The sequence below is a fragment of the Schistocerca piceifrons genome, chromosome 3, assembly GCF_021461385.2.
Source record: "Schistocerca piceifrons isolate TAMUIC-IGC-003096 chromosome 3, iqSchPice1.1, whole genome shotgun sequence".
In the NCBI taxonomy this organism is placed as follows: domain Eukaryota; kingdom Metazoa; phylum Arthropoda; class Insecta; order Orthoptera; family Acrididae; genus Schistocerca; species Schistocerca piceifrons.
Genome location: NC_060140.1, coordinates 264,099,826 through 264,109,201, shown reverse-complemented (window position 1 = coordinate 264,109,201; position 9,376 = coordinate 264,099,826). Strand labels below are relative to the sequence as shown.

The following is a 9,376-nucleotide window of genomic DNA, read 5'->3' as shown; positions in this document are numbered from 1 at the left end:
GTTTCGGGGTTCTGATGAGGCCTTCACTACTACCGTAGCGGCCGCGGGGCCCACGAAGTCCCCACTGTACTTCACCCTCACCAGCAGTCCCCTACTTTAGCTCGCTTCTTCCTGGGGATGATTGATACTGTGACATCTTAACCTATTCCCTGTTTGTGGAACAGGATTTTGGAAATTTGTTATTTCCAAAATTCTTTTTATGATCAGGTTTGTGGTGTATTTTGAAGTATTCCTCACAGAGATATGTCCGGTATTCCATGATATTATCGTCACCTTTCGAATTGACAATGTAACTCACGTAGTTCCCAAGAAGCCATAATATTGCATTATGTTTCGGTGCAGGAAAATAGACCTTTTCTGGGAAGAAAATAAGATTCAAATTTAGCTCTCTCCCATCGCTGCGGGTCAGAAAGGCGACCTGCTGCTTTACCTCTTGCCACATATCTTTATACCCTTTGCAGACATAGCGGTGATCCAAAGTGTCAGTCTCGTTGCGTTTCTGACAAGTGTTTGTGTCACTGAGACCTATGGAATGGAGTTTCTCGTTAGTACTAATGACGTTATTCACCACTCTGTACCATGCCACCTGAACTTCCGTTGGTAGTAACTTGTTGTTGATGTTGTTCCATATAGTTTTCCAGTCTCTGTTTGGGTTCTTTGCCTGTGTCTTATTGTAATTTGCCGCCGTTCGTGAACTATTGAATATATAGCGACAGTTTCTCTTGCTTTTATCCCGTACTATACAGCTCATGTAGCTTAATTCAAAGTAGAAGAACCTAATATGTTTTAATTTATAATTAATCTGATTTATATCTATCGGCGATTGGAAGCTTTGTGGTTTGAAAAAGTTGAATAATTTAGCTGTTAGACCGTCTGGATGACTTTCAATAACTTGCAAAGACCGCTTAAGGAATAAGGCAGGAGATCTTTTGTGGACATCTGTGAGATCGAGGCCTGCCTCTTCCGGTGGTAAAGTCAACGTGTCCACAGCAACTCGAAAGATATTCCCGTGCCAAATGTATCTACAAATGGTGGACATTATCGCTTTAGCTATTCCATTGGGTATTGGCAAAATCTGTCCGATATAAGTTGCTCTGGATAAAACTGTTAAGTTTATCAACTTAATTTTTTGCTTGATACTGACGTCCCTCATATGGTTTAAAATGAGCGTGCCACGGATCTTGCCGAGTACAGTTCTCCAGTTATATGCTATTATCCGCAGAGGGCAGCTGTAGAGAGTAACTCCCACGGCTGTATGCCGGTGCACACTCTTCGCCCTAGTGATGGTGACGTCAGATAGTCCGTGCAGATTTAGAAAAACTCTTCGTGTCATTGATTCTCGCACCCGATGCGGTGCAGTACAACTGCAAGTTTTCTGTTAACCTTGTGATGTCTGCGGCGCTGCGAATTATCACTCCTACGTCATCTGCGAATGCATTCGTCACCTATTTCATGCCTGACACTAGCATGCCCTCTAATACGTCGTCTAACCTCCTTAAAAGTGGTTCCAAGGCGACTACATATAACATCATTGACAATGGACTCCCCTGAGGGACTCCACTGGCTACGGGAATATCTTTAGTGCGATGACCTTTAATAGTTACTTTCGTTGTCAAACCTTTTAAGATGTTGGCTAAAACGTTCACATTACCACCATAAAACCCCATGTAGGTCATGGTTCTCAGAAGATATTCATGATTGTCCCTGTCAAATGCCTTGCTAAGGTCTATAAAAGCCAGACCACCATTTGCCGTTGTATTTGCAAAAATTGAAATTATGTCCCTGTACGCACTTACAGTTGTAAAGATACTACGCCCTGGAAGACAAGTCTGATGTCTGCCGATGATCTTTCCTAAAATCGGTTGCAGTCTCTAAGAACCCTATCTACGATTTTGTAGTCAGAATTCAATAGGCTGATGGGCCGTGTCTTAGTGATATCCTTTAAACCTGTGGTCCTGCCCTTTGGAATTAACACTGTTATACTCTGTTTGAAGGCTACCGGGACATCCTCCCCATGAAGAATTTCGTTTACCATGTCCGTGAATTCATTGCCTATAAGATGCCAGTAAGTTCGGTAAAACTCCAGTGGCAGCCCATCTGGACCTGGTGACTTCTTGGAAGGTGAGCACCTAATTACGTCAAAAACGTCATCCTTGGTGAGGTCAGCATAGAAGTTGCGGTTGTCCTCTTCCGTTATAGTGTTCTTGAGGCCTGTTGATGATAAGAGGTCTCGTACAGCATTGTCGTCTATCTGATTGACGCTATATAGTGTATTGTAAAATCGATACGCCTCGTCGATCATGTCCTTCTGGTTGGTGAGGACTCTCTGGTCTTCCGCTCTGAGGGACCCTATAAAATTTCGTCGCCTTTGTTTTGCGTGTTGTGATATATTGAGGCAGTTTCGTCTTCCACAATACTGTGTGAGTGCGATCTGATTTTTAATCCTTCTAGCTGTGATCTCTTAATATTGAGTAGCGCTGCTTTTGTTTTGTTGATCTGCATTAAGATATCTTGGGACATTGGCTCCTCGTAAAGATCACGTAAGCATGCGTAGTGGAACCCTGTTGTGTGTCTTATCCACCTCATTCTCTCCTTGCTAAACGCTATCAGAGCCGCCCTTAATTTTTTCTTCGCCACAGCGGTCCACCATTCAACGTTGGACCGATGTTTGTGACGCACTCGTAAGGCGGCCCGCCAAGTCTCTTGTATTTCTGCAGCTAACGCGTTCTCCAGTAACATGCTTATATTCAGTTTCCAAAAGGGCCTGCTCAAGTAAGCTAACTGCTTTCTTAACCGTATGCTGCACTTTACTCCTAGGTGGTCGGAAATACAGGTGGGTATTACTTCAACGCCAGCAACTTCATTTTCTAGAGTAGATGATACATAGAATCGATCAATCCTACTTTGGGACCTGCTAGTAAAATAAGTAAATTTGACCAATGTAGGAAATTTCAGTTCCCAAGCATCTGTCCATTTCATGTGCGACACCAAATACTGTAGCTCCTTGGACTTATTACAATTTGGCCGTTGGTCCTTGTCATTTAGTACGTAATTCCAGTCACCTCCAAGTAAAACACCAGCAGGATTGTCCTGAAGTAAAATTAAGATATCACTTTTGTAAAACGTGGCCCTTTCTTCTCGTGCATTGTTGCCTGATGGTGCATAAACATTTACAATAGCTGTATTACGGATGTTACACCGAATGCCCCTCCCAGAGTCTAATTTACAAATGTCTGTCATTTCGATGCCCTCTCTGGCAAGAATAGCCGTCCCACAACTATGTTCTAGAGCTATATTTATAATAGCATTGAATCCTGGGATATGAAGGTCTCGAATAAGCACTTCCTGTAAAAGGGCAATATCGGTGTCCGACTGATAGATAAAATCTTGAAGTGCGGCCACTTTAGTTGCATTTTGAATTTTGTTAATATTTAATGTGGTCACATTATAAGTTTGGAGCATGTGCCAGATAGTTCAGGTGAGGTTATTGATTGCGTAGTACTTTCATATGAAATTTTTCTGTCGTCATCCGTCCCACGTTTAGTCTCAAGACTATCTTGCCAACTCTGTTAATAAAAAAGGTCTTCTTCTTGACTTGGGTCATCGTCCATGTTATCTACACCCTGATCTGCGTCATCGTCCGCCCAATTGACGTGTGCTGCTGATGCGTGTTGACCTGGCAGTGTCTCACCTTCTGGAAATTTGTTCGTGAGTCCAGTTTGCGATGGGTGATGGTCACCCCCCGGGTCTTCTTGCCAGTCCGTTCTCTCCGGGTGCCCAGTAGTCCCTGCCGGCTCCAGATCTTCTGCCTTCTGATCCTTGTTCTGTAGATGTTTCAGCTTTTCCCTGAGAGATGGGGCCAATGTCTCTGCCGCTTTGTGTGCCAAACGACTACTTCCTCCTTCGCAGGGTTCCTGTAGGAGACAAGTCAGGCGAATGTTCTGGTGGTTCGGTGGAAGAAGACGGTGGTAAGAGCGGTTCTGTCGTTGTCTCAGAGTTCCTCGTGGGAGTTTCTCTAAGAGCCTCAGTTGGGGGTTCCTTCACTTCCGCATGTGTCGTTTGGGGTTCCGGAGGTTGTCCTCCTTGCATTGCCGGGTGATGTACGGCTCGGTTACGGACGCCAGCGTCGCCATCACTCGACATCCTTGCAGCTCGTTCGCCCTGTGCGTCTGGCGGGAGGTCGAGTAGTTTGTCGACTTCCATCAGTGACTTGGTAGATTCTTAGGCACTTCGTGTCGCTGTGAGTCCGAAGATTGCTGTTCAGTACCTACGGCTTTGCTTGACTGTATCGTCTCCCGCAGTTCTGTTGGTCTTCCGTCCGTATCACTTATCGCAGTTGTATCGTCGTAAGAGCGCCTAACAGCAGCTGCTCGGTCATCCACGGAGTCGGTCAACTCTGTGGCGGTTGTGGCGGCCGCCAGTGCTTCGACTTGTTCCATGTGCTCAACTGTTGACGTTTCTGCAAATTTGCAACCGTACGTGGCAGCAGCGCCAGGAACTGCAGCCTCCCCGCTCGGTAGCTGTGGGACACGCCGTTTGCTACATTCACTGCGTATGTGCTCTGATGAGTTGCACATGTCTTGAGTTGACCGTCGTAGATAACTATGGCGCGGTGTCCACATACATTTACATATGACGGTATGTGCCTTTGAAGATTTATCTTAACTTGGCGGACTCCATTCAGGACAGGAAACATATGTGGCTCCGACCAGTTTTCAGCAATTTTCGAAATAACACGGCAATACGGTCGAAGGATTTTATTAATTTCCTCTGCGGAAACCTCAAATGGCAACTCAAAGACCCTAATTGTACGTATGCCTAATCCGGCGTGTGAGACGGAAACATCACTCACTGTACCGTCGGAATGTTTAAACTTCAGTACTCCGCCACACTTATCCATAATAGAGACACACAAATCTGGGTTAGTCAGTTTCACAAAAGCCGCATTTGAAACGAACGATAAATGCACACCTATTATGTCATTGCCAGTAATCTTAACAGCATTGAGTAACCACTGTTTTACTTCATATGCCTTAGGCCTCAAGAAATTTCTGTCGAAAGTAAATTTAATCGTGTGTTTTCCTCATTACTGTAATCGCGTTCATTCTACCTTGACATCAGTAAACGTAGCCTAACTCGCAAAGGTAACGAAGTGACTAACCTCGTGGCAGCAAACAGCCGTTGTTTACTTCAAGACGCCAACCCAGCCGCCACACGTCCGTCCCGCACCGCGGCTACGACTCGAAACGACTGAGCTATACCCCCTTTCACGATCTTTCTGTTCCCATAAGTTAAGGAAAAATATTATACTCTGCCTGGCTAAAGACGTCTAATCGAGCAAAATATTGCGTAATCATTATCTCTGTTATATATTAGCGTTAAACGATATAAATATCAAAAATACTAGACACTTCGCGCCTGCAGAAAGTGCGAGTCGGCGCCTTCACCTTATTGTCAGAACGCGAAAATTGCACTAGTAGCTTTTTTCAAGCAAGTTCTGTTCGTCCGTTCTCCGTAATCGTTTGGTATCTGATTAAACTGACATACTCGCCTATGGCTTCCGTAAACAAAAATTTCATTGTGACCCCGACGTGATTTGAACACGCAACCTTCTGATCTGGAGTCAGACGCGTTACCGTTGCGCCACGGAGTCCACGCTGCTTAGGTCTTGTCATGAATAGGTTCCTCGAACAGTTACTGTACCGTTCAAACCTAAGAAATAATGACAGTAGGATCCACGAGACACTCGTCCCAGCTGTACTTGCTCCGGCGGGGGTTTAACTCAGTGGTAGAGTGTCTGCTTCGCATGCAGAAAGTCCTGGGTTCAAATCCCAGCTCCTCCAATTTTTGTTTCTCCGTGCAGCAGTACATGAAAACTTTTGCCTACCACCATATTCTACAAAATTCAGTGTACAAGATTCTTCCCCCAAGCAAGTGGATTTCGTCCAGTTCGACCTCATGGCGGGAGGACGATGACCTGCAAGACCCTGGGCTGCGATCCCCCACCCCCATTGAAATGTTGCTCCAAAGCCTTCGGTATGGCGTGCAGGGTGCATCTCAAACATCTATTTGCAACTCACCGCGACAATCGTCATTTGTTCTTTCGAGATACTGAAAAATGTAGGGGCACCCAGGATTTTTTTCTTTTTTTTTCGGGCCTCCCATCTCCCCTTATAGCCCGTCCTTTCACTCTCCAAATAACGCCTTCGTCGGCGAGCTTCTCAGCTATAGTTAGTGCTGGTGCCAGATGTAACTGAAACGAAAACGAACGTTGACCAAAGAAGGTTGCAAAGTAAGCCTCCTTCCTCTGAGGCATACCTTGTGAGAAGGGAAAACAGAAATGTATGCATCTTCACGGAAATCAGAGTAATCATATGAAGGCTTCGTGAAGTGGGAAAACAGAAAGAAAAAAAATAGATATAACCTTCTAAAAGGAGTCAAAGAAAAGTCCAGTCAGCACACAAAGCAAAACGCCATCCAGCAATGGAGAAATTAATAAACACGGACGTAACCGTGGAGAAAAGTGGAGCGGTGATCACTCCGAAGAAACGAGAAGACATGGAAAATAACGCAATTCAATAAGGGAAAACACACCAGGAATCCTGACCAAAGTAAAATCAATGAAACACAACGTTATGTCCACAAAAAAAAAAGGCGGACACTTTCATGCAACGCCTCTCCTCGGCATCACGATCCCAAACCGATACATGGCAGAGTGGTAAACACTAAGAAATTAAAGAAAGGTAAAACAAAATATCCTCGCATAATACCATATACGAGGCTGTTCCCAAGGGAGAAATGTCTCCCGTTTACGTTATATTTTTCGTTTCTGGTACTGATTATACATTCATCGCAAGACGAGGTCTCTTACTATCACGTCATAGTTTTAAGAAGGAAAGTGTAAATTTAATTAAGTCGACATCGGGAAAAGAGGAAAAGCATGCGCCAAGGCGACATGCAAAAAATTTGCAAAAGTCATAGCATAGTTTCTTCGAACACGGTAATTGCCATGTTCAGCCCATAAGTATGTGAGAAAATTCAGACGATCCGTCAGTTTGAGACAAAATAGAGAATGTATTGTATGACCGAATAACCAGATGGTGGCATTGCGTTTGGTGGTCGGAAACGCCTTACACCTGCGCTGTAGACACCCTGTTGACGAGACGCACCATATCCCTAGCAGTGTCCCACACAGCACGGAACCGACGGCACACAAAGCGATGTTCAATGGTATCCTCTTCATGGCACTCTTCGCAGGCGGCGGACGGACTCAGATGAATAGAGTGCAGTTTAGCATTAGTAGGAATCGTACCATTGACGACTTTATCCCACGTCGCTCTAACGTGTGTAGGAAGGACGGGGGTGGCGATGTTTCGCCAAACTGTTCGCCAGTCAGTGTGCGGCATGCGGTACTCCCACTTGTTCCTGGCCGGTGATCCCCGCAGAGCACGGATAATGTCGCCGACACGGCCTCCGCCGGAGCCACTATGCGCAAGATAGCTGTTGTTAAAATAAAAGCGCCGCACGTAATTCAGCGCAAAGGGTATGTGGCTGACAGAGACCGGAGCAACCACGGAAGGCGGGTGGTATTGAGTGAACAACATGACCGTGGCACTGCTGGTGCCCTTCTCTAACGCGGTCGTAGTCCGTTTGAGGAGGAGCGCCGCGCATTTGGCGGAAAAATCCACCAGACCGAGTCCCCCATCGGCGGGATTTAAGGTGCAGGTGGCTAAGGAAACTTTGAAAATGTCCCCTTTCCAAAGGAGCCAGTAGACGGCCTGTTTAATAGCGCGATCTAGGAGCTTAGGTACCGGGGAAACTTGTGCTAAATACCACGCTCTAGCTAAGATGGTAGTATTGAAAAGCTGCACCTTACCAGAAAGCGCCAAATGGCGGGCCGCATGAATTTTAACAACCGCCCTAATTTTGTGTAAGGTGGGACGCCAATTCAGAGCCTCCATGCGCTGAGGATTATCAGATAAAATAACCCCCAGGACTTTGTGCTGCTGCACAACACTGAACCAATGTCGACGCACATGACTCATCCGTGGAGTAAGGGGAAGCAAAACCGTCTAGTGAACATTCACAATGGCCCCCGTCGCCTTCTCAAATTGCCGGAGAACAGAGTACAGGGTATCTACATCTGCCGGCCGACCCAAGAACACTCCAAGATCGTTGGCATAAGCCTGGCAAGTAAGACGATCTTCCCCAAGTTGGATCCCCGGACACTCGTGGCAGATAGACCGCAGCAGCGGGTCGAGGGCTAAAGCGTAAAGTGTCATTGACAATGGGCAACCCTGTCTGACCGAGCGAGTGAGACGTATAGGTGGCCTGAGGGACCCATTGACGATGACACTAGAGTGGCATTACGCAAAAAACCCTGAACCGTGTGGGTAAACTTACGGCCAAACCCAATTGCAACCATCACACGCCGTAAATAGGCATGGCCAACCCTGTCAAATGCAATCTGGAAATCGACCAACATAATCGCTGCCGACCGAACCCTGTTGCCGCGTACAAAGCCGATACAGTCCCTATAGGCCAGAACGGCATCAAAAATATTCCTGTCACGCACAGCACACGTCTGATGTTCACAGAGAACGCGCGGCATGACTTGCCGCAGTCTGTGCGCGACGCACCTCGCCATGATCTTATAATCCGCGTTCAACAGAGTGATCGGTCGAACAGTATGTATAGTCGGCGTCGCTTTAGATTTCGGAAGGAGCGTGATGCACCCCGCTGCAAATTCCGGTGGTAGAGGAGCTCCATTAAGAACTTCATTGGCGATAGTAGTTAAAGTATCGCGTAAAAAGTTAAAAAACTGCAAATAAAATTCAGCGGGAATGCCGTCCATTCCGGGAGATTTCCCCCTAGGACTGCGCTTGACAGCTTCGTGCAAGTCATCTGACGTAAAAGCCTCATTAAGATGGACACGGTCTGTGCGGCTTAAAACATTAGGAACCCCCTGTAAAATACGACGCAGCGCAGCGGGATCGACATCAACATCTTGAAAAAGAGACTCAAAATGTGCGTGGATTTCATTCTCAATCGTCACCCGGTCGGAAGTCTTTATTCCATCCCGAGTGACCCACGCATTAAAGGCCAATCGTTCGCGCATCTTCCGCTCTCTGTTGAGATGATATTTAGAGAGCGGCTCCCCGTCCACGGCACCCACAGGCTGGCTCCGAGTAACCGGCCCGCTAGACTTCCGCCGCAGATCGGTCAAAAGTTCGGCCTGAAATTGTTTGAAAATGGGAAGAAGATGTGGCTGGGCCGCAACTTGTCGGGCGAGGTCCTTTAAACAGCTCTGATAAAATTGTGACGTCGAGCGACGCCAGTGCGCCGCGTCGCGGCTAAAATTAATTAAAAAGGTCCG

The 9,376-nt window shown here is 46.5% G+C and overlaps 2 non-coding genes across 2 annotated transcripts; one reads left to right on the top strand and one right to left on the bottom strand.

Annotated features, from left to right (window-relative positions):
• Positions 1–5,581: 5,581 nt before the first annotated feature.
• Trnaw-cca lies at positions 5,582–5,653 on the bottom strand. Its single transcript has one exon. It is a non-coding gene; the product is annotated as a tRNA-Trp (tRNA).
• A 118-nt stretch (positions 5,654–5,771) lies between these two features.
• Trnaa-cgc lies at positions 5,772–5,843 on the top strand. Its single transcript has one exon. It is a non-coding gene; the product is annotated as a tRNA-Ala (tRNA).
• Positions 5,844–9,376: the final 3,533 nt, after the last annotated feature.